The sequence below is a fragment of the Mastomys coucha genome, unplaced genomic scaffold, assembly GCF_008632895.1.
Source record: "Mastomys coucha isolate ucsf_1 unplaced genomic scaffold, UCSF_Mcou_1 pScaffold9, whole genome shotgun sequence".
NCBI classification, from domain to species: Eukaryota; Metazoa; Chordata; class Mammalia; order Rodentia; family Muridae; genus Mastomys; species Mastomys coucha.
Genome location: NW_022196915.1, coordinates 14,865,456 through 14,888,399, shown reverse-complemented (window position 1 = coordinate 14,888,399; position 22,944 = coordinate 14,865,456). Strand labels below are relative to the sequence as shown.

General features: G+C 41.4%; 1 protein-coding gene across 18 annotated transcripts in view; it reads right to left on the bottom strand.

Annotated features, from left to right (window-relative positions):
* The window catches only part of Erc2 (ELKS/RAB6-interacting/CAST family member 2), an 865,869-nt gene that overhangs the window by 73,337 nt on the left and 769,588 nt on the right, over positions 1–22,944 (bottom strand). For 6 of the 18 annotated variants that reach the window (XR_004116280.1, XR_004116279.1, XR_004116282.1 and 3 more), the window contains one exon: positions 20,338–20,557. The exons of the other annotated variants lie outside the window; for them this stretch is intronic. The gene's annotated coding sequence lies outside the window, so the exon portion shown is untranslated. The remainder of the gene's footprint in view (positions 1–20,337; positions 20,558–22,944) is intronic. 18 annotated transcript variants of the gene reach the window in all.

Genomic DNA, 22,944 nt, shown 5'->3' with positions numbered 1-22,944 from the left:
GCGTCGACCAAATGAAGACCCCTTGAATTCACATGGAACAACCTTCATCCTAACTTTTTTCCCATGGTGGGAGGAGAGTCAGCACATGATGCACCCTTCCTGTCCCAAGGATAACTCTGTCATCAGGGAGTAACACCCGGGCCTGTGTCTTCACCGGAATGACGAGTGGCTAACCCATGGGATTCATTGGTCCCCTCTGATACTCTAGAACACTGTCCAGTCCTGAAATGAAGGTTCTCTTTAAGCTTCACTCTGTCTCTCTGTCTCTCTGTCTCACTCTCTCTCTTCTGAAACACTTCTGCTCTTTTCACTCAGCTAGCACCCTGCATGGCCTCCACCATTCAGCTACTTAAACTATGGATTACAACCCTACATGGAACCATATAACTGAACATGGGGTACTTGAAATATTTCACATTGGGAGAAGGTTTTTTTCATTTCTGCAACAATAACAACAACAACAACAACAACAACACTTCAAAATCAAGTGTATACAGAATCTGCTTCTGGCTGTGTTTATTTCTATTTTCTCACATGACTGCCCTGCTCTGAGCATCCCTCACAAACACACTTTGTTCTGTGTGTACTGTGCTACTAGACAATGCCACCCATTTCCTGAAACACCATGGCTCAGATTTGAGGTTCCTGTATGCTATGATTGTGGTGTTCCTACTGACTGTACAAAGTATTCTACTCTTACAGAAACCTAGCAGATCAAGAAAGGAAAACTATGACTTCCCCACCATCCTTCTTTAGTATACATGATAGTATATATTTGAATTGTATTGTATAAGAATGTTTGGTTTTAAAAACTGATGTTTGAGTTGCTGATGTAAGTCTAAATTAAAAAAAAAATCACTAAGTAAATTTCCATTTGAGATTAGGACAGATTTTTTTTTTTTTTTTTTTGAGACATGGTTTCTCTGTATAGCCCTGGCTGTTCTGGAACTCACTCGGTAGACCAGACTAGCCTCAAACTCAGAAATCTGCCTGCCTCTGCCTCCCAAGTGCTGAGATTAAAGGCATGTGCTACCACTGTCCGGCCAGGACAGAATTTCTGAAATGGTCCTAAGCACATCTCTGCTATTTTGTACTGTATATTTATGCAAAGTGGTTATCTTGAAACTCATGATTATAAAGTCAAATTATAAACTGACTCTGAAAAATGTTGAAGATACTGTTTCCTGCAGAATCCAGTGTTCAGCCACAGTTTAAGTCTCTTTGTAAAAACACATCTCATTGGTATGCAAATCTGCTTTTATCTTTAATGAGTGGTGATCTTATTTGTGTACCACTCTTTTAAAATATATTTCATTATGATTTATTATCAGCTAATATTTGATTTATATACCTATTCCATATATCTGTATTCCTGAGATCATATAAAAATTTCTTAGGCAAAAAGGTGTTGCAAGTGGAAATTTTTTAGAAACCACACTTAATTACTCCCTATTTAGAGTTAACAGTCAGCTCTAGGTTCACAGAAATTCTCCCTGATATACTAGAAACCCCGTGAGGGCAGAAGGGGGACTCTCCTCAACTGAGACTGCCTGTTCTCAAGGAACAAAGATGGGGTAGGGGGTCACATCCATAAGCTTTCTTATGAAGTAGATTCTTCTTTAAGAATGATTGATCTATCTCAATGACTCAATTTTGCAGAGTTGATTGATTCCCATTTCAAACGTTTTTAAAATTAGTGCAAACTGCCGACTGCCTTTTTATCACGTGCCTCTTTAAGACTCCATTCAACAGTTCTGCTGGGCTTCATACAGGGGCTGTCCTTGTCTGAAGGAGTACTTGCTGAGCTAGACTTGAAAGAGAAAGTTAAAGCAGGTGACAGATGTAACCTGAGCACACATTTTAACTTCCTCACTTATAGCAGAGTGTCACAGAAATCCATTCATCATCTCTGTGCCTCGATTTCCTAGCACATGATCAACCTAGCATGGGGCATGGGGCTTTGGAGAGGGATCCCTGATTAGAGAAATGACTACACACTTGCCAGCCAAGTAGTTCTCTGCAGGTTGTTCAGTCTGTGCTTCTCTCACCTAACAAAATAGGGATAATAAAGTTTTATTGATAAAAAACAGGACCGTTAAGCAGAGAGTATAAACATAGTAAGTAACAACTAATTATTGACTTCATATCATTATTGTATTGGGTTTACAGTTGTTATTATGCTATGGTGACCAAAAGCATAAGGAGACATCCCTACGACTAAACCAGAAAGACTATGGTCAAGGATATACCAGGAAATATCTGTTTCTCTAATAATTTCCTAGGTACAATTGAATGCTGGTACTAGGGTGGTGTTAGAAGCTGGGAAATTTGCTCACCTTAGGTGAGGAGTGCAGCCTAGTATATGATGGGAGAGTCCCAGCTCTTCCCAAGCATCCAGGGATAGAGTTGTTTCCCTTGTTGTCACTCAGGGTGAAGTATTCTTCTTTTGCAGACTCATCCCCCCCTCTGTAAAGTGGAAATGAAACCAACACCCACCCCCTGAAATCCATCTAGAGACCCAGTGAATTGCCAAGCACGAAGCCCTCCCAGCCATGCCTGGTTTATCTGGGGTCATAAAAGCACGATCCGATCTTTGTGCTGAAGAGCCACGGATCCTGGGCTCCATTCTTGCCTTGCCGGGACTGAGAAGAAAGGCAGACCCCTCCTTGTGGAATGCTCATTTAAGTGAGATTCTATTACTGAATTTCTCTCATCTTCCTATTGAATGAGGAGCTCTAGGGACTCCCAATCCATTTGCTTCTGAACCTGAGCCTGGTAGGCAGAACAACCAAGGCTCATATCTACTTGCTTGGGCTGATTTTTGCATGAGGCACTTAGAGCTTGGTGGAGATAGAGTTTAACAAAAGACAGAGAGCCACAACTCTTGGGAAGATTGACAAGATATCCCCCCCAAGCAAATTGGAATCACCCACATAGCACTTGGGCAGTCCAGTCCTGAGAGGGAGGGTATCCAGATGAATGGCTTGTCTTAAGCTAAGCAGAGGCCCAGATTTTATCTCAGAATCAATGGACAACGAGAACCAGACCTTCCTGTAGCACACCCTGGGAGTTACAAACCCAAATATGGTCTTGTCTTAGCTGTTCTGGAAGCCTGATGGATGTCAGTCTGTTTGGTGGAAAGTGGGGGCACACTTGGGTGGAAGCTGGCCTCTTTCTGGCTGGCTGCTCCTTCCCCTGTGGTGCCTGAGAGTCAGTGTTTTGGGCTCCGTGGTTTAGCATCAGATTCAGGCAGTGCCACCTGTTCTGTCCAGGTTTTCAGTTTTGCTCTAAGAAAAGACCCCAGAATGTTCTCTAGGCTGTTTTGTCCTATCTACTGGGCAGCATTTTGTAAGACTACTGAACCACTTTAGAAATAACATTTCTAAGAGGAGCCTCCATGAGGGTCTCAGCTCTTCCTATTTTAGGGTTGGTGATTTATGCACCAAAAAGCCCCCCACCCCGCTTCCAGGCCCCCAGTGTCACATCAGATTAAAGGGTTAGGCCTACTACTGATGAACTGTGGCTTCATTCACCTAGATCAGCTCCAACAAGCTACTTGATGTGGCCACATGCCTAGTAGGTCTTAAAGGTCCAAGTAAGGGGTCCAGCTCCAAGTTACAAATAAAAACTCCACACCCATGCTTTCGGCAGTTTGTTTTTTCTGGGGTTCTAGCCTTTAAAAGTAAGCTCTTAGGCATGCGATCTGTTGTGTTTACTCAAAACAATCAATCATAGGCAAGACTTCTACCTAAGAGAAAGCAATGGGGTAGATGTAACATATTATAACCATGCATGAAAATGTCATGAGACCCATTATTATGCACAATTAATATTTACTAATAAGAAATTAGTCATGAAGTTTATTAAAAATATAAATAAAAGATTTCTATATGAATTCCTTGTGAGGCATGGCAAATTCGAAGGCAACAGACTATTTAGATGCTATTACTAGCTGTTAGGGCCAAGGATAAATCTAGTGAGCATGCTCTGGCTTTGAGGTCTTTTGGACTCCTAGTCTTTCCTCTGTGGCCCTGGGAGTGACTACCTTCTTGATTATTAAGAACATAGGCTGACCTAAAAAAATCTGCAGGTTTCATGGAAATAAAGGACTACAAAGAAACCCAGCTGGGTTAGGCTTTGATGCTGATAAACAAAGTGAAGCGGGGCAGAACCACAGAACAAAAATCACAAGACACACTGGGAGAAAGAAAAGAAAGGCTTTCCCCTCGGCCTGTAGCCATGGGATAGAAGGCTCCAGGAAGCACTAGGAAACAGCCCTGGGAGCTGGGCTTCCTGACAGAAGTGTGGGAGCTCAAAGGCACTGTCATGGTTCACTCCGAGGTCTCCACTAAAGGCCTAACTTGGAAGCATGCTGGTGTACCCCAAAAATCCTGGCAGGAGTAGCAGCAGAGGTCAGAGCAGCTAAAGAACAACAAGAAGCAATCAAAGAGAAGTTGATAATTCCCCAAAGAGAGAGGACAAAGTGGGAGGGACCAAAAGAAGAGAACAACTTGTTCATACAAGGGGGAAGCAAAGACCTCAAAGCTCTTCTAAGATGTAAGAGGGACTCTGGCCTTTAAGCGTTTCAGAGAAGTCCTAGACACCATATGCAGGGTAGCCTGTGGATCTAGGATCCATTTCTATGTTTTCTAGGTTAATTTCTTTTTTTCTTAAACTTTATGTATATGTGGGTCTTGTCTCCATGTACATCTGTGTACCATGTATATGCATGGTGCCTGTTGAGGTCAGAAGGTGGGAGGGGAGTGTCTTGTCTCCTAGGATTGGAGTTATATACATAGATGTTTGCTATCACCTGGGTACTGGGAATTGAACTCAGATCCTCTGGAAGAGCAGACAGTGCTCTTAACCATTGCATCACCTCTCTAACACCCAATAATTTCTTTTAAGATTAACATTTATATATTATGTGTGTAATATTACACACATGCATATGGATGTGTTATATCACATGTATAGAGATCAGACTTTTGATGTCAAGTTCTCTCCTTCCACCATTGAAGTTGGGTCATCAGGCTTGGGGCAAGTAGCTTCACCCATTGAGCCCAATTTTAAGTAATAAAACCACCTCTGTCTAAGATCAAAGCAGATTCTAGCTACAGTGTATATAGAAACATTCTTCATAAAACCACAATGCTAAGTGAGTGTGTGTATTTGCATATGTATTATGTGTGAATGTATATGTATGTGTTATATGTGCAAATGTATGTGTGTTATATGTGCTTGTGTTATATGTGCAAGTGTGTGTTACATGTGTTTGTGTTATATGTGCAAATGTATGTGTGTTACGTGTGCATTGTATTGTATATGTGCATTTGTATGTATGCTCTATGTGCATGTGCATTATATACATGAGTATGTATATGTTATATGTCCATGTGTATATGTGTCATATGTGCATGTGTATATGTACATGTGTATGCATGTGTGCATGTGTATATGTGTTAGATGTGTATGTGAGTGTTCTATGTAAATGTGCATATGTGTTATATATGCATATGTGTGTATATGGTGGTGTGTGCATGTACAGACCAGAGAAAGATATCAGTCAGGTGCCCTGATCTATCATGCACAATCTTATTCTCTTGATACAGGGTCTTTCCCTAAACCTGCAGCCCCAAAGACTCAGCCATTCTCCTGTCTCTACCACTTACCAGCAGATGCAATCCCACCTCCTTTTTAAAGGTAAGTACTGGGGATTAGAAACTAGGCACTCTGACCTATCGAGCCATCTCCCTTAGGCTCCAGGAGTTTGTGATTAAAGTATAAATGTGCATTAGTGTACCTGACTGTCCCAGTACAAATGCAATTATGACTGAGCACACCTCATGGAAAACCTTCACAAACACAGAAACAAAGCTGAGCAGGTGACAAAGCTGGGATCTAGTCTGTCACTGTGAATTTCTTCAGCACACTAGAGACAACTGTAAGTTCTAACTGCTCTTTTCTTCTAAGCAGCTTTGTGACTGTGGCAGAGTCCTCATGATCTAAACTCTCCAGTTGAGCTCCCTAGCCCCTTCGCTTCTGGAAGAGAAGCTATACGACTCTGTTATTTTACCATTTCTTCTCTGTACTAAACAACTCAGTTGTATTTATTTAAAGTTTTACTGACAAATGTTTCAAATATGCTGAATAAAATGAAAAATAATATCTCAAACACCTATGTTCCCATCATCCAGTAGAATAAAACTTAACATTTTGTCATAATCCCTTCACATCTGCTCTGCTAAAAATAAGAAACAGATTGTACTTTAAGGCTTCTTCCACCATCTCTATTTTCATGTCCCCCCCGCTTTCCTAACTGCCACATGCACATTATACCAAAGAACACCATGTCTGTGCATGTCTCTAACACAGTCAATATTTTATATTCTAGTAATTCATTCATGGATAGTTATATTTTGAATCTTTAAATTTAAATAAGTGTTTTCATAATGCACGCATCACTGTATAGCCTGCTTCTTCTTCTTCTTCTTCTTTTTTTTTTTTTTTATTTAAGAGGAAAGACAGTCTCTTCACCAAATGGAGCTGAGAAAACTGGGTCTCTCCATGTAGGTGAATGAAATTTGATCTGTATATCTTGAGTCTGGACAAAATCAATTAGAACTGGATCAAAGGCCTTGATGTTAAGACCTGAAAATCTGAAAGTGCTGGAGGGGAAACTAGGGAGAGCACTTCAGCAGACAGGCCCAGTCCAGGGGAATCCAAAGAACTGACAAACAGGATTGCAACAAATGAAAAGGCTACACACACAGCAAAATGAAGAAGCAACAGCCACCAGAAATCTTTGTCAACTCTTCCTGTGACATCAGGGTAATACCTACATTATAGAAACTCTCAAAACAAAAGACTAAAAAGTAAAATACCACAACAGATCACCCAATCAATCAACAAATGGATTGAATGGCCACTCAAAGGAAGAAATGCAACGGTTAATAAGCATTTAAATGCTTTTTCCAATACCTTTAGTGAATAGGAGAAATGAAAATTAAAACTGCTTTGAGGTTCTATCCCATTGGATTAGAGAATAGAATAAACAGTTAAGAGAAGTTGCTGCTCTTCCAGAGGACTGGAGTTTGGTTCCCAGCACCCATGTAAGGCGGCTCAGTACCACCTGAAACTCTATGTATCCATGGGATCTTATGGTCTCTTCTAGCCTCCAGAGGCACCTAAATACACATAGCATATATCTACACACAACAACAACAATAATAACAACAACAAACACAACACACACAACACAAAATAAATCTTAGAAAAAACAATTGATTCTTACCATAGTCAGAAAGTTATCTTTAGGAGAATTAATGCAAACAAAATCTAGGACAGGTACTAGGCAAGAGACCCTTTTATAGTCTGGTGGGAATTATTCTGTGGAACAACCATAGAAATACCGCTGAAGGTTCAAAAAGAAAAACAAAAACAAAACTCCTAAAAAATATAACCACTGTAACCACTATATAGACCAGCTAACTATCTGAGTATACTACCAATGGAACCTATTTTTATAATATCACTATTCATAGTGACTAGGATATGGGTCCTGCCTAGATGTCCATCAATAGATATAATAAAAGAATGTGGCATATATAATACTGTGGAGTTTTGCTCGGCCATACAAAAATATTATATGATTTTCAGATAAAGGAATAAAACTGGAGGCCACATTATATTAAGTGAAATAAGCCAGGCTCAGTAGGTTAAATATTGCACATTTTTCTCTCATATTGTAATCTAGATTTATATGTATATATATATATATATATATGCACATATGCATGTTACATGAAAGCAGGAGGTACCTATTTATGACAAGGAAATAGATCAGTGAAAGGAGAAGGAGAGACAGTGAGGAGTAAGTGTGAGCAAATATGATGATACAAATGTAAGGATATGTCACAATGAACCCCATAATTTTGTATGTTAAATAAAAATACTAATTAAAAAAAGTTAGTGGGCTAAAGACATGACTCAGACAGTAAAGTGCTTGTCTCCCAAGCTAAGAGCCTGAATTCAATCTCTAGATATCACATAAAAATGCTAGGAATGTAGGGACATCACCCATGGTTGTTCTCTGCCCTCTTTGCACATGTGCACACATATATAGGGTAATATGCATACACATGTGCACATATGTGTGGTGGTTTGAATAGGTTTGATCCCCATAGATTCATGTGTTTGAATGCTCAGCACTATGAAGTGTGGCCTTGTTGGTGGAAGTGTGTCACTGTGAGGGTGGGCTTTGAGGTCTCCTACATACAAGCTTCCAAGTCATCAGGCAAAGGCAGACTGTCCCAAGGAAATAGATGGCAACATTTGCTTCCTTTTCCACATTTGAATAACATCTAAGGGAATGAATTGTCATAGATTGGTTTCTATTTTTGTTGATATTGTTGTTTATTTGTTTGTTTTTTCCAAGTAAGTTTTTTAAAGCCAATATTCTTGGACAGAACAAATGGGAATTTCTGGAAATCTTTTCTCCCTTTCCTCTTCTTTTATGTGGGACTGGTTGTCATGTGTGGCTTCCTGTCTATCACTTTGTGAGACCTAGACTTGTGAAAGTGAGGTCTTGAGTGCAGAGAGTTCCATGCCAGGGCAGAACCCCAAAGCTGGATCAGATAAATGAAAGTCTGCTTGCATGATGTGCTTGCCAGATATGGATGGACACTGAGATCAGGGCACAAGCAGGGCGTGGAAGATGCCATTACTCATAGAGGCTGGACTGACAAGCAGAGTGGCCACAGAGAAAGCAAGATCTGTGGCCAGAGCAGCAGCTGCCAAGGCTGAACTAGACATCTGTAACAAAGATGAACAGTGGTCCCTGGGGGCTCTCTAGACAGGTTCACCCATCTCTCTTTGCTAGACTCCCTGTCAACAGATTTATCTTCTTTATTCTCATCCTTACTATACCCCAGGAGACTCAGAACAGCTAATTTAATTATGAAAAGTTGCAATGCCTGTGGTTGATATAAAGACATGGAGCCCAGGTATACCTACCCAGTGCTATGACACATGCCTTCTAAAGATACAACACTGTGCTGTCTCTCCCTAAGGCCTTTTCAGAAGAATGTTTATGGAAAAGATGGGTGTCTGTAAAGATGCTGTCCTAAAGCTGGTCTATTGAGGGGTGATGTGTCTATTATCCCATGCTGTCTGCCAAGGACTACCAGGTGAATCTCCTTAGGTATGTTCTACTGTTCAGGGAAGAGATGGAACTGGGGTTCAAACAGACACAGCAGATAGGAAGGGAACAAGGCAAGCCTTCTTCAATGTTCCTGAAGCTCCTGGGTTAAGTCCTTCTGAGGTCTCCCCAGGGAGCGAGAAGCAAAGCTGTGCTTGTGGAGGTAATGTCCCAGGCACTGTCCCTATGTCCTCATTCCTAGGTTCATGATTGTTCATTTAGTTTTGCTCAGTTGCTGATAAGCATCTGATTAGTAAGTATTTGTTTTAAAATAAGCACCCTGTTGGATCTCCCACTCTATGGGCATGCTAGGGAGCCTTTATATATGCCTCATCTCCCCTGGCTGTACCTCAGAGCATATGTCTCCTCACTGCTGTCTGGAGATGGGACTGTCAACAAAGAAGCTAAGGAAGGGCAGGGCAGCCAGGAGAGGAACTGTGTGCAGGACAGGCAGGCTTAGCTTCCTCTGTTGGACTTTGCCCCTATTCCTCTCCCTTGCCAGGACCTCAACTTCTTGTCTGTGATAACAAAGTACACTTGTGTTCAACATCTGGAGTGAGAAACAATGAAATGACCTCAAGTCAGATTGCTGAAGGCATAATAATGCATTGAGCTGGAAGGCAAACTCCAGGCATAGACATTAAGGTTCTTAAAACTGGAAAAGTTCTGACCTGTCTCTATCCAGTTCAGCTGAAAGCAACCCCCTTCACCTATCTGCCACTGGCAGTTGGCATTGGACCATTAGAGAGTCATTACTTGCACTGGTACTGTGTGTGCCAAAATGCATGTGGGAATAATAGTCCCTCCCATTTGAAAGGATAACCAGGTTTTTGAGTGTTTCATATAAGACCTACAAGCATCTCATGAATGTCTAGATTTGGATGACATGCTAGTTACATAATGGCAAGTGAGCAAGATATAATGTCATCCTATGCTACAGAAACACACAGGAATAGGTTGGCAAATTAGGCTTCAGTGTACATGCTATGTCCTTGACTCTTGATCCTTTTGCTCCTTCCACCTGGGATAGAATAAGGTCCTAGTGCCTGGCCACTGTCCACATCTCAGCATATATCAACTCTGAGAGCCAAATGTGGGATATGGGAGCACTGAAAGCCAGATGTGGGATGTGGGAGCACTAAGAGCCAGATGTGGGATGTGAGAGCACTGAGGGTCAGATGTGGGATGCAGGAGCACTGAGGGCCAGATGTGGGATGCAGGAGCACTGAAGGCCAGATGTGGGATGGCAAGGTACTTACAGTTCACTGAGTATCCTAGAACAATAGTAGGAAGAAAATTGGAGGTGGGGATGCAGAAATTCACTGTTTTCCCTCAGGCTCCAGGCAAGTTTATTCATGATTGTTTATCTTCCTGTTGTTAGAGGTGGCTGTTCTTAATGTCTAAGCCAGGCTCTACTGACTTCAGAACATTTCTTTTTGTAACAAGTGTCAACTGACTTTTAGGAGGGTCAAGGCCATCCAAGAAAAACCTCACTTGGTGATAGTCCCACATCCTTAGCTTTAGTACACAGGGATGTGGGAACATTGTATGTGCTTTATAGCTGATGAGCTCCTTTCCCTCTGCCCCTTCTCACATTTGATCATTCACTTTCAGCTTCCTCTGCTTCTTCCTCTTGGCCCACAGAGCAACACCATTCTCCCCTATCAAACCAAGTGTTGCTACTTTATAGCTTCCTCAGCTTCTCTCCTCAGTGCCTGTAGCTCCACTGTTTAACAAGGTTGGTCCCAGACTGTGTGGCTCAGAATAAGGGCTTCCCCAGCCCTCTTCACCCTTTCCTCTACACTCAGAGCTTCCTCTCTAGGAACTGTCTCCCTATTTTGTCTCAGTGACACTATGCTCCACTCTACTCTTCCTATCTTGATGCTGGCCTTGGATTCTCAAGTATTATCTTACCATATATATCCAGGTAGTTCTAGAAAAAAAGGGTAAGCAAAGATATTACAGAGGTGTGTTTAAGGATACAGAGTTTCAAAATACCCAATATCATGCCAGTCAAGGTTTAGGGAGACAGATGTGATGAAGAACAAATGACACAGACAAATAATCAGCATTTTCAAAGTGAATCTGCTTTCCAAAACACAACTGATGACCGAGCAGCCTTTCTCTGGCTTGTTCTCTGTGGTAGAATTTTGTTTAAGAAGACCTTGCAGTGACCAGAATTGTCCAAGTAGAAGATTGGAGAGTATAAACAAAATTAAGTGTACTTTTTCTCAAATTCTTTGATTACGTGATAACTTCCCAGCATTTCTTAAACATCTTCATCAGGATTACTTCCAGCACTGTCAACATTCTCATCCCTAGCACCTCTATCATTGCTATTACTATCTTCTTTATCACCAATATCCCATCAATGCTAAATTCTTCATCTTGTATCAGCATCACCACCACCACTATCATTATCATCAGATGATGGCAATGTCCTATGAACCAAGTTCTATGTTGTGTACTTTACAAAAATTACCTTACTTAATGACCACATCAAGTCTAAAACATTGGTTTCTTATCTTGGTATTGCAGATGAGAAAAAATGAAGCTTACATTAGTTCATTTGTGAGCACAGAGGTTCTATACCTCAGAACACACAGATGCATGGAGAAGTGCCTCTCTGCCACACAGATGCAGGTAGATAAAGCAAATATACATTCAACAAGCCATCACAGAGATGCTTTAAAAAATGAGCAAGTAACAAGTCTTGCTATAAATTACAGATATGTTGATACCAGGGAAGTTCATATCCAACCCCAATCTTATGGAGACGAGTCTGTCTTTCAGCACATGCACATTCCAGCTTGTTAAACTGAGATGACTCCACATTTTTTCATGAAAATTTGTCATGTTTTACTGATCTAATGTAATGATTGGACGATAGAGGGGCTCTCTCTTTTCTTATTTGCTTAGAACAACCTGCCAGTTTAAATGCTTTGTCTGGTAACATATACAAGGGAATTTATTAAGGAAAATCAAATTATCTGTTTAAATGTCAACTGAGAGATTGAGGGGAAAGACAGATATGACTGCTTATCTTCAGCAGGCTACACTGAAACCAAATAGAGGTTTAAGAGCATCACTGAGTTCTGCAGATGACTCTGCAGCTTTCCTTTATCCTAAAATTGTTTCTATCTAACTAAAACTCTTCAAAGACTCAACCCCACTCTTACTATTTAGGAGACAAGGAGAGAAGAGGAGGTGAAAAGCTCCCTTATAAATAGTTTACCCCCCCCAAATCTTTGGCTGAGTAAAGACATTTCCATTTAAGAGCAGGTGACAGAAAGAGTTCCCCCATAGGCAGCACATTAAGACTTTGCTTATAACTAAACAAATCTGTTTTGATGAAAGCTGGACATTCCTCATGGCCAGGAGCTAATGAAAATGTCAGTGTTTTATGCTGTTTAAAAACTGACAATTCAACAGCTTTACAGGAGCTATTCAATGTTTATCATCACTTACAAGAGCTCAAATGCAGACAAAGAAAAGGGCAACCGAAGAAATCAAGTCACTTTGCTCAGAAATGCAAAGGATCCATGACTGTGTCATGTTCAATTACAAGTGAGCCTCGGGCAACAGAAGGACTTGGCACAGGCATGTTGGGGATCTATACTCTCCAATACAATCATTTACACTTTCATTTTATACTTCACCCTATTAAGGACACATGGCTTGGGGAACCAGAATACTAGAGAAGATCCTTACAATCTATGGGAGTGTGTTAAGAGCATCTATGGGGGGTTGCCAAATTCTGGTTTAGATCTTAACTAAGCTACTAGAAAGAAAGACAGACTATGTAACTTCAAAACCAATAAGAGGGGAAATTAGAAAGCCTTAAAGCCAAGAAAGCACCATCAACTCAAACAGGGTAGTTTGAGGAAAGAAAAAGAAGAAAAATTAGAGTAAAATGTGCAAAATATCATACAATAAACATGAATAGCTTAAATTCAGTGATTAAAGATAGAGACATAAGACATTTTTTCTTAAAAACTATTGATAAAAACAGGCCACTGAAAGATGAAGGCTAGACAAAGATGGAAACACATATACAAACCAAAATGATGTTTCATCAGTAATATTACTAGATAAAGTTTATGCTAAAGGCATCGATAAGGTGAAAGGCGGATTTAGGGACCAGTCAGAAGGGGTGGCAATGGCAGACAAGAAGATTCCCAAAGCTAATAAAGTATATCTTAGTACAGAGAAATCAAAAATTGACAGGATTACTAAAAAAATCACCAAGATTCTCAACCATTTTGAACATAATCATTTTATCTCTCCCTGAAACTGAGCATTTACTGATAAAGGAACTAATAGGGATTTGGAAGACTTCAGTTACATAATTTAGTAATTTTAATTGAAAAATATGCATTATCTTCACATGCATGTGGAATGACACTGAACGGTGTCAACATATCCTACGAAATGGAACAATATACTTGACACCTGCTCTGTGTTAAAACCGTATCCTGGCTGTGCTAGAACATGCCTACAATCCCAGTACTCAGGAGAGTGAGATGGAAAGATTAAGAGTTAAAAGTCAGCCAATGATGTGTATAATGAATTCCAGGTCATCCTGTGATACACAGACTGACTTAGTCAAAACAAAAAACAAAAAACAAAAGAAAGAAAAAAATTAAGAAAGAATACTAAACTTCAGAACTTCACGTTAAGATCAACTCACAGAGTTCTCAATCTAGAAAGTAAATTTTGTTTCCCAAGGTTTATTCTAGCTCTTCATAAAACCCATTTCTGACCAGCTTAGGCCCACTTGCTTCTCAGTAACTCCACTGTGCTTTCTTCATGTAGCTTACCCAAGACATCACCATCCTCATTTACTTCCTCATTTAGTCGCATTGAAATGGAAGTGACTTGCAATTAATTCCTGGCTTGAAGTCTTGCTCCTGGTAGATCCTCAGTGAGCATTTGCAAATGCCTGCCTGCCTCTCTGTGGCCTGGAGTGGTCACAGCTCCTCCAACACTTCAAAACCTAGATGGTGCAGAAGGATTATCTGTGATGCATTTTCAAGAAGAAATGGTGAAGGAATCTGTCATCATGCCTGAAATAAATCGTAGGTGCCAAATAAATGTCTGTTGAGTAAATGATTACACTATGATTTCCATGTGGCAGCAGCTACCTGATATCATAAGCCATGTTGCCTGTTTAAAGCTCTATTATAGTAACTGAAGGATATGATTCCTGGCTGTGTCTTCCCGTGGCTTCTATTCCTTCATGGTATTGAATCCTGCCTTGTTGGAGGCTTCAAATGTAGACACAGAAGAGAACTTGTAATCTCTTTTTCACTAATCTATTCTGTTAATACTATCTAGATACTAGCCTTTGTCAAAACAATTAAAATTGATGCATTTGTTTCTTAAAACAGCCACATGCCAGCACAATGACTGTACTGTCCAATTAAAGAAATAAAATATGGGGTGTAAAACAACAGCTTGATAACTCAAAATCAGAAATATGTTATGAAGCCAGACCAATGGATAGAGGAGAAGGAAGAATCACCATAGGCTCTAGACAAAGTGCTCATTGGCTTCTAGTTTACAAAACAGTCATAATGTTGGTACTTTCTTCAGAAGCTGCAATAGGGACTAATGAGATTACTCCATTAGTCTACTAAATCCAGTGTACTCTAACGAACTTCATAAATGTTGCTAAGACTTCTAGTCCTGGCATAGTGAACTCATAGCCACTTTGTATTAGTTTCCAAGTTTTCCTAAAGATACTATTTTCACTTTTAAGCCCATTACACAGGAGGCTGAGGTAGGAGGATTTCAAGTTTGAAGTCTTATCAGACTGAGTCACATACTGAGACTTGTCTCCAAAAACCTAAGGGTTCTGAGTACTCTGAACGGTGAAACTCTCACCTAGCTCATAGAAGGCCTGCAGACCTGTTCATGGCATTGCAAACCAACCATAAGGCCCTAAAAAGTTGCTTTGTTAAGCTATTTTCTGGATCTCTTCTGCAGATTCATCACTAAGATGGAATGTATTTTGATGCTCCTTTGAATCTGATTTAATCTGCTCCTTACTAAAGCACAGCTAGATCAACCCTGGCCAATATCACATGTATTTAAGTGGCCTTTTGACTGAAGATCTCAAGAAGATGGGGATGGATGCTGGAAGGGTGGCTAAGATGACAACATGGATAACAAAGGGACAGATTGTCTGGGACTGTCTTCTGTAGCCTGATCTTCCTTCCTCAGAAGCAACTGTTCTAGAATGCAAACTATCCACCATAAATGTCTGCTTGTCAGATCTTTTCCAACACCATGGCCACAGGTGGGAGCCATCAGTCACCAAGGACTCTCCTAGATTGTTGACTATCCAAAGAGTATGAACAAGCCTTACATTGGTTTCTGAACCCAGAAGCAGAGCTATTTTGATGGTGACTCTTTATAAACATCAGACAATTCCAGAGGGCTATCCCCAATGGATACCTGCAGCCTAACCTTGCTTTCAAGGCAAGCAAAGACAGCAAAGGTATTCAGTAATGCTCTTACATGCTGTGTTTTAAAGTTGGAAATGTTCTCAATTTTCAGAAGTCACAATATTGTCTATACACATAGTAGAGAAACTGCCACACAATATCATCATGGTTTAGGGCTGACTGTGATTGTTTCTTTCTCAATGTGTGTGCAAACGTGTGTGTGTGTGTGTGTGTGTGTGTGTGTGCATGTGCGTTCTAAAGGTCTTCAGTTCTCAGATAAGGAGAAACTGATATAAAAGGAATACTATATTCTCTTCAAGCCAGAGTCTTTAACCACTAGTGTTGCTGACATTTTGGGCTGGATAATTCTATGAGGAGGTTATCCTCAGTAATGCAAAGTGATTAGCCATGACCTCCATCCTTTGGATAACAAGAACACATGCTTGCTCCCCAGACTTTGAATTATGACAAACAAAAATGACTCAGAACATTGCTAATTATCATTATGCCAGAGGTAGGTAAAACAGTTCCCAGCTAACACACCTCTGTTTCAAGGTTTCTCCTTGACCACCATTTATCAAGAGTATCTACACAACACTCAAAAAAGCAGGAATCAGTCTGAGCTAGGTAAGTCTCAATTATTATACACATTTTTCTATGTGTGAAGTTTTGGTTAGTGTGGCAATAAGGGTGATTTTTAAGTCTTTTGCTTCTCAGGTCTGATCTTTATTGGGAGCTGTAGGGATGAAGCCAGCCTCACACTGTTACACCCCTAACCAAGAGCCAGCAGCATGACTGCTGATATACCACATCCATCTCTGGGACTCAGTTTCCCTGTTGCTGACAATGCTTTTATTTTATTTTTGGGGCACTGATTCAGTCGTAGGTCCAAGATGGAAAACAGAAGAGGATTTCTACCATTCACCACCCATTAAAAAGGCAGCGGTGGGACCACAGCCAGTATTAAAATCAGTGACCAGCTGTATCAGTAGAAAATATTGAAGGAGAGGTCATCAGTGACAGTAGTTGTAAATTTGTAAATTTATCCTAGAAGATGGAGATGTAATCTAGCTCTCCTAGATGATGGATGGATACAGGAATTAGATACCAAGAACCCGAAGATAAGAGATGCTCCAGCAGACAAGGCCCAAACTGAGCAAAGCAGAGATAAGTGCATGTAGATGGGAAACACATGGGCCTGGGGAATACTAGGCATATTGAAAAGAGACAAGCACTAGAAATAACTTGGCATAAAGAAATAAAGAGAAACATCCATAAGAATCTACTAAGCAAATAGCAGGTGGCTTTGAGGGGTTCAGATCCATGGTCTTTGAGGAACAGCAGGCCTGTGCTACCTCTCACATAGAAGGCTATGCCAGCATCTGTTCCTACTACCCATTACAAGTCCTGCCTTCAGCTGATATGATTTGGGTTCATTTCACTTGGCTACTGGAGTACAGTGGTTTGACTGAGAGTGTCCTTCCATAGGCTCGCCTATTTGAACATTCGGTTTCTAGCTGGTGGTGCTGTTTAGGGAAGGCACAGCCCTGTTTGAGGGAGGGATGTCACTGGGGCTGAGCTTTGAGATCAAAAGCCCCATTCCACCTCTGGCTCTCTTTCTGCTTTGGGCTTGCATTTTAAGATGTCAGCTCTCAGCTCCTTGTTCCTGCTGCCATCCCTGCCATGTGCTGATATGCCTTGCTGCCATGACTGACCCTCATTCTTTTGGAGCTATCAGCTAAAATAAACTCTTCCTTCTATAAGTTGTCCTGGTGACTTATCTAGCAACAGAAAAGCAACCCCTACACAGAGGAAGCTGCTCAGCCTCAGCTTGAGTTCTCAGACAATAGAGTCATGGCATGTCTGCTTTGCCCATAAGGGATTACCACTCAGAGGAATGGACTGGCTTTACTTGAGCAATAGTGAGCCTCTCCTCTACCCCCACTGAGGATGGTAGATCTTAAGGTATTGAGGAGACTCTCTTCTTCATCCCAGGGAGGGAATTCTGGGGGTACTGGAAGCAACACTTTCCCTAAGACCATGGCTCATTCTCTCTTTGCAACTTAAACTGACTCTTTGGTCTTTTGTAGATCACAAATTAGGAGAATCCTGATGAGCACATGATGTGCAAAACCAGGGATGCTACAGTCATAGAGCAATAACCTGTTACTATGCAGAAACAACACCCAAACCCATTGTCCTTATTCTCTGATCCCAAAGGAAGGTCTAGAGCTTCAAGAACCACAATTCAATTTCAAGCTTGGAATCCAATCTGCTTCTAACAGACAAATCAAATGTTAAGTTTTCTCCTTTAAAAAGAATCCTGAGATATGATATTTACATCCTATAAAAATCCAACTGTCTACTTTATTTCCAAAGTACATGCTACCTTAATGCTGTGAAGATCCACATTTATAGTTTCTTGAAAAGCAAACTCTAAGCAGACGTAGTGGTCATCATTTTTACTGAAATTAAATTTAAATAGCAAGAATCCTTCATTAGCTCCATCCATGTGACAGTGTGAAACATTTGCCAATGTCAAAGTGGGATCTTCTGCCCATGTATTCAGTTCTTACCACCCGTACTTAGCCAACTCACTCATGAGATATGCATGAAGCCAATAAAACTCTCAAGACTAAGAACTACCCTATGCTTCCTGCGTTCTTATTGGCTTGACAATTAGCCTCAATGAGGCTAAAAAGCTGACCTTTATACCATTTTATTAGTGTGCATTTGTCTATCTCTTTATTTATATATGAATGCATCAATCAATGACAAGGGGATTGGGCATATTCTACTTCATGAAAAAGAGGTTGAAGTCCATTGCTGGTGCTTACTATTCTCTGATTCCCCTGACCTTCTATGCCGCTGCTGCTGAACCACACATAGACACATGCTTGAGAGTCTCATAAAGGCGGCTGAGATGATACTGAGAGCATCAGAAGAGTGAGCAAATATGAGAAACAGATGGAAGGAAGGTGGAGGAGCATGTCAGGCCCTGAAGGACAGGCAAATCTTTATACTCATTATAAGAACAAAATGAAACCACCTAGAATGGTTTACAGAGCTAGTCCATGATATAGTCTACATTATTTGAAGGTCGCTGTGCTGATAAATTTATGCCCTTGATGGGTATCAAGTTCCTGGAGAAGAGTACGTGGTTATGTCCCTTCAATGTCCTCACAACACACCCTGATAGAACCAATGGCTTTGAGAGTGTTGTGTACATCTGAGCACCAAAGATACCCCCAAACTCAGCTTGCTGGGCCCCAGAGAGTTTCAGAATCACTAGATCCAGGTGAGTCTAAAGATTTATATATCTGAGGTATTCCCATGTGATACAAGTAAGCAGACTGATGGTCCAGGCATTGCATCTGTGTCAAATCTATTGAATATATTGGCCAGTGGAGGGACATGAATACTGTGTAAGACAGAACAGTGGAGCTAAGCAGTGGCTAGGGTGTGACCTAAAACAGTAACAACTGACTCTAACTATTCCTCTTCTTTTCTAAATTATTCTCTGTCAAGTTCTATGATGGCAACAACAAAGGAACTAACAGGCCCCACACAGAAGTATTCTGAAAGGAAGCATCACAGTGATGAGAGAAGACAAGACACTTCAGAGACTGCACTGCCTAGTTTCATTATATATTAAACACCATTCATATATGTTTGCAAAGGAATGTGATTCACGTGTGTAGACATTATTAACTGACATCAATCTAGAGGTGGCATCAGTTGGTGATCCATCCCTTGGTTCTATTCCATAACTAACAGTCAAGTTAAACTTTCTTGAAAACTCAGGAATAAAGATCATGGCCCATGTTATTTGACTCAAAGTGCATGATGTTTGTGCAATGCACAAACTACACAACAAAGTAGATTGCCAATGTTTTCCTAGAAGGACCATTTAGAATGCCAAACTCAAGAGCTTATTTTACTAAGAAAAACAATGAGACTTTGAACATGAGGACATTAAAGAGACATAACCAAGTACTTTAGGGAAAAGCCGGGTGCAACCTCTGAAACTACTCAAGAAACCACAGCCAAGGACCTGCAACCTCTGTGGGTTTACATTGTTCTATATGGTAGAGATGTGGTTCCCACATGAAAAGGGTATATCTATGCAGAAATTGGTATTGTAGACCAATCAAAAATGAGTAGTTGACACTCAAGGACAGGGACAGTTTGGAGTTTAGAGATTCAGTAGTCTGAGGCTCAAAGTATCATGGGTTCGTGCCTTTTTGTTTTTATTTTTCAAGGAAGAATCTAGTTAGACATGTTTCAGGCTTGGGCAAGGCTGCATTTAAACACAGAGGGGTGTTCTTGAGTGAATTTGCATCTACTCAGTAGGAACTCAGGATCTCTCTACGATGACATCACTTGGGATGGAGCGAAAGGTTGAAACAAAAAGGGCCCTAGCAAGAAAATAGCTAATGTAGCACCGACAAGAACAAGTGACCCTCCTCTCTATCCACATAGCCAGATGCAGAAATGGTGTGCAGCTTGGATCCACAGTCCAGGCTGATGGGCATTATGGAACAGTCTGGCTATAAATTAAATACAAAAAATAGAGTATAATCCCTATACTCCAGCAAAAAAAAAAAAAGTACCAATGAATCCCCAAATCTAAAGACATTATTCCCTCTCTCTTAATCCCAGTACTCCACATAAATCACAGTTACCCACCTCCAAAAGGGTAAAAGTGAACACTGGACCCGCTCCGATGTCACAATGCCACCGGATCCTCCCTGCTGTCTCCCTCCTCCTCTTCTTCTTTACAGACAGGTAAAGTTGGATCTCTTGAAGGAACTGGGGGCTCCCACTCTAGGCAAAGGTTGGACAGGTGATCAATGTACAGCATGAGATTTGGCTGTGCCTACACGTGCCTCCGACAGAGCTGGATCATCTAGGGCAATGAAAATTGTAAGCGGTAAGAGAGCAGTATTAACAACACAGGCTGGGAACCAGCAGGCAGCACACGCAAGTCCCCGGGACACTCAGCAAGCATCCTTCCTCTCACTCCTTCACTCCACACACTCAAGCACTGTGCCAGGCTCTGGGTGGGGAGAGGGGTGGGGGGTACACAGAGGCCCTGCCCTTGCGAGGCTTCTGGGGTACTGGGGAGATGATGAGATAGGTCATTGCAGGACAAACAGAGTTGAGACCCTAGAGCACAAAGGCAGCCAGTCCAGAAACAGAGAGGTGTATGAACAGCCTGGGGAGGTTTCCCAGAAGTAACATTTAATATCAGACCTGAGACTTAAAAGGATTGGGGTGGGTCAGCATGTGCAGAGTTCCTGAGATGAACGAAGATCAGGGAAAGCAAGGACAGGGGCCAGAAAGGCCTTTACTCTCCTTCATTCTCCATCCCATAAGTCTACAGCAATCTGGAGCACCCAGATTTGACATCTGCTGCCCTCACTCTGAGATGCTCCCCTTAAACCAGTTGCATTTCTACCTCTGGTAGGATCTCACCAAAGTAAATGTCTTAGAAAGTGACTGTTTCTATAACAAGTGAGAAGAAATTCGTGGGTGGTGTGGAGTCTGTTATAAAGCTCACCTAAAAGCAATAAGCTTCATTTGAGGTTGTTGAGTTTAAAGGTCTGACTCAAAAGCACCGAGGGTCCCCTCCCTTTGGCCCGCCTACTGTGCACTCTTCTTCCCAAGTCATTGAGAATCGGCAGAGGGAGCATTTTATGCCTCCTAACCTTGGTGTTTCTCATCTCTACATGCTTATCACAGCCATAATGCCTCCCACTTGCCTTTAGGCAATTAGGAGAAACCAGACAGCTGATGATGCCAGTGCTGTCAGGGGCCTCCTCATGGGGAACAAACCAAAACAAACCAAAACAAAAGCTTGTGGGCAGCTTGAAAGTTGCCCTATGGTTCTAGCTGCTATGGTTTCTCTAGGGTTCTAGCTGCTTGTGCCTTATGAAAGAAACCATTGTAAGGTGTAGTTTAAGAAGAGGCAACTAGCCCATGGTCACCATTCCAGAAGCAAATAGCCCACAGCGGCTTGCCTTTATGTTTTAATACTATCATAAAACACAGGGCTTGAAAACATCCCTGATTGAACCCAGGAAGAAACAAAACTCTCACTTCTAAGAAGGGGAGCAGGCAGCTACTTTAGAGACAAAGAAAGGATGTCTTTTTAACCTATGACAACACAAATTTGTTTAGGTTTGCCCTCCACTAAGTAAGTAAGCAATTAGGTTTTTTCCAATAAAAATATCCCTGTGCATGTGCAAACACCAGGGGCAATCATATAATTACCCTGCCCAATCAGATTCAATTGCTGACAGTTGAGTCCCCACTGCTCATTAACTTCAGATCTCAAGGAGGTCTTACGGAAGCTCTTGCCATCTCCTGACAAAGGCTCCTATACACAGGCACAGAGCTGGCACTACCTCACGCACGATAATCACCCCTAAGCCACCAGTGCCAAGGCAAGCCCACTCCAGCTTTCCTCTGGAAAAAAGAAAAGGCAGAGAACTTTGAAGAGCCACAGGTTTAAATGCCCTGGCTTCATTTGGAGGAGCTCACTGCTAAATATAAGAGTAACCTTTCACCCCCACACTTTAAGTGGCATAATTACATAATTAAAACCAATTATGTCATTTAACAGAGACGTTTTCAAGCCAATTACCACAATCACTGACCTCAGAAGATTTCCCACACTGACCTGTGACAATGAAGATTGCGATAAATTTAGACACGGGCTTCCGAAAGAAGGCTGGCACAGCTGTTTGGGTGTGTTGGAGCCAGTGTGGATATTTCTAAACTGCAGAGACTGAATGGAATTGATTTGTTGTAATGTCACAATCACTATGTGTATTTGCACAGTCCTTCCAATAGTCTAAGATATTAGGTAATTGGTCTTTTTATCCCTCTGTGACAGGAGCTTCTACAGGTGGCTGAGAAGGGAGGTGAAGAGGTTCATAACAATGTCTGAGTTAGGCAGCCAGCCAACTCCAGTATCAGGGAGAGACCTATGGTTAGGAACTCTTCTGCGCTGTAAACTCCTTATATTCTAGCAGCAAGGCTGGTGTGTGTGTGTGTGTGTGTGTGTGTGTGTGTGTGTGTGTGTGTGTGTGTGCCTGCGCATATGTGTTCAGCTCTATTTATTAGTCTAGGCACCCTTTTCTTTCTTTTTAACTGTCTCACCCCAACTACCCTCTGCAGGCACATATCTGCCAGATGTTCCATTCTAGCTCAGGGATACGGCATACCTAGGTCATAGTGGCAGCCTCGTTTGTCTCTTAGCATTCTCTAGCGTCAACACTGGTTCAGGGA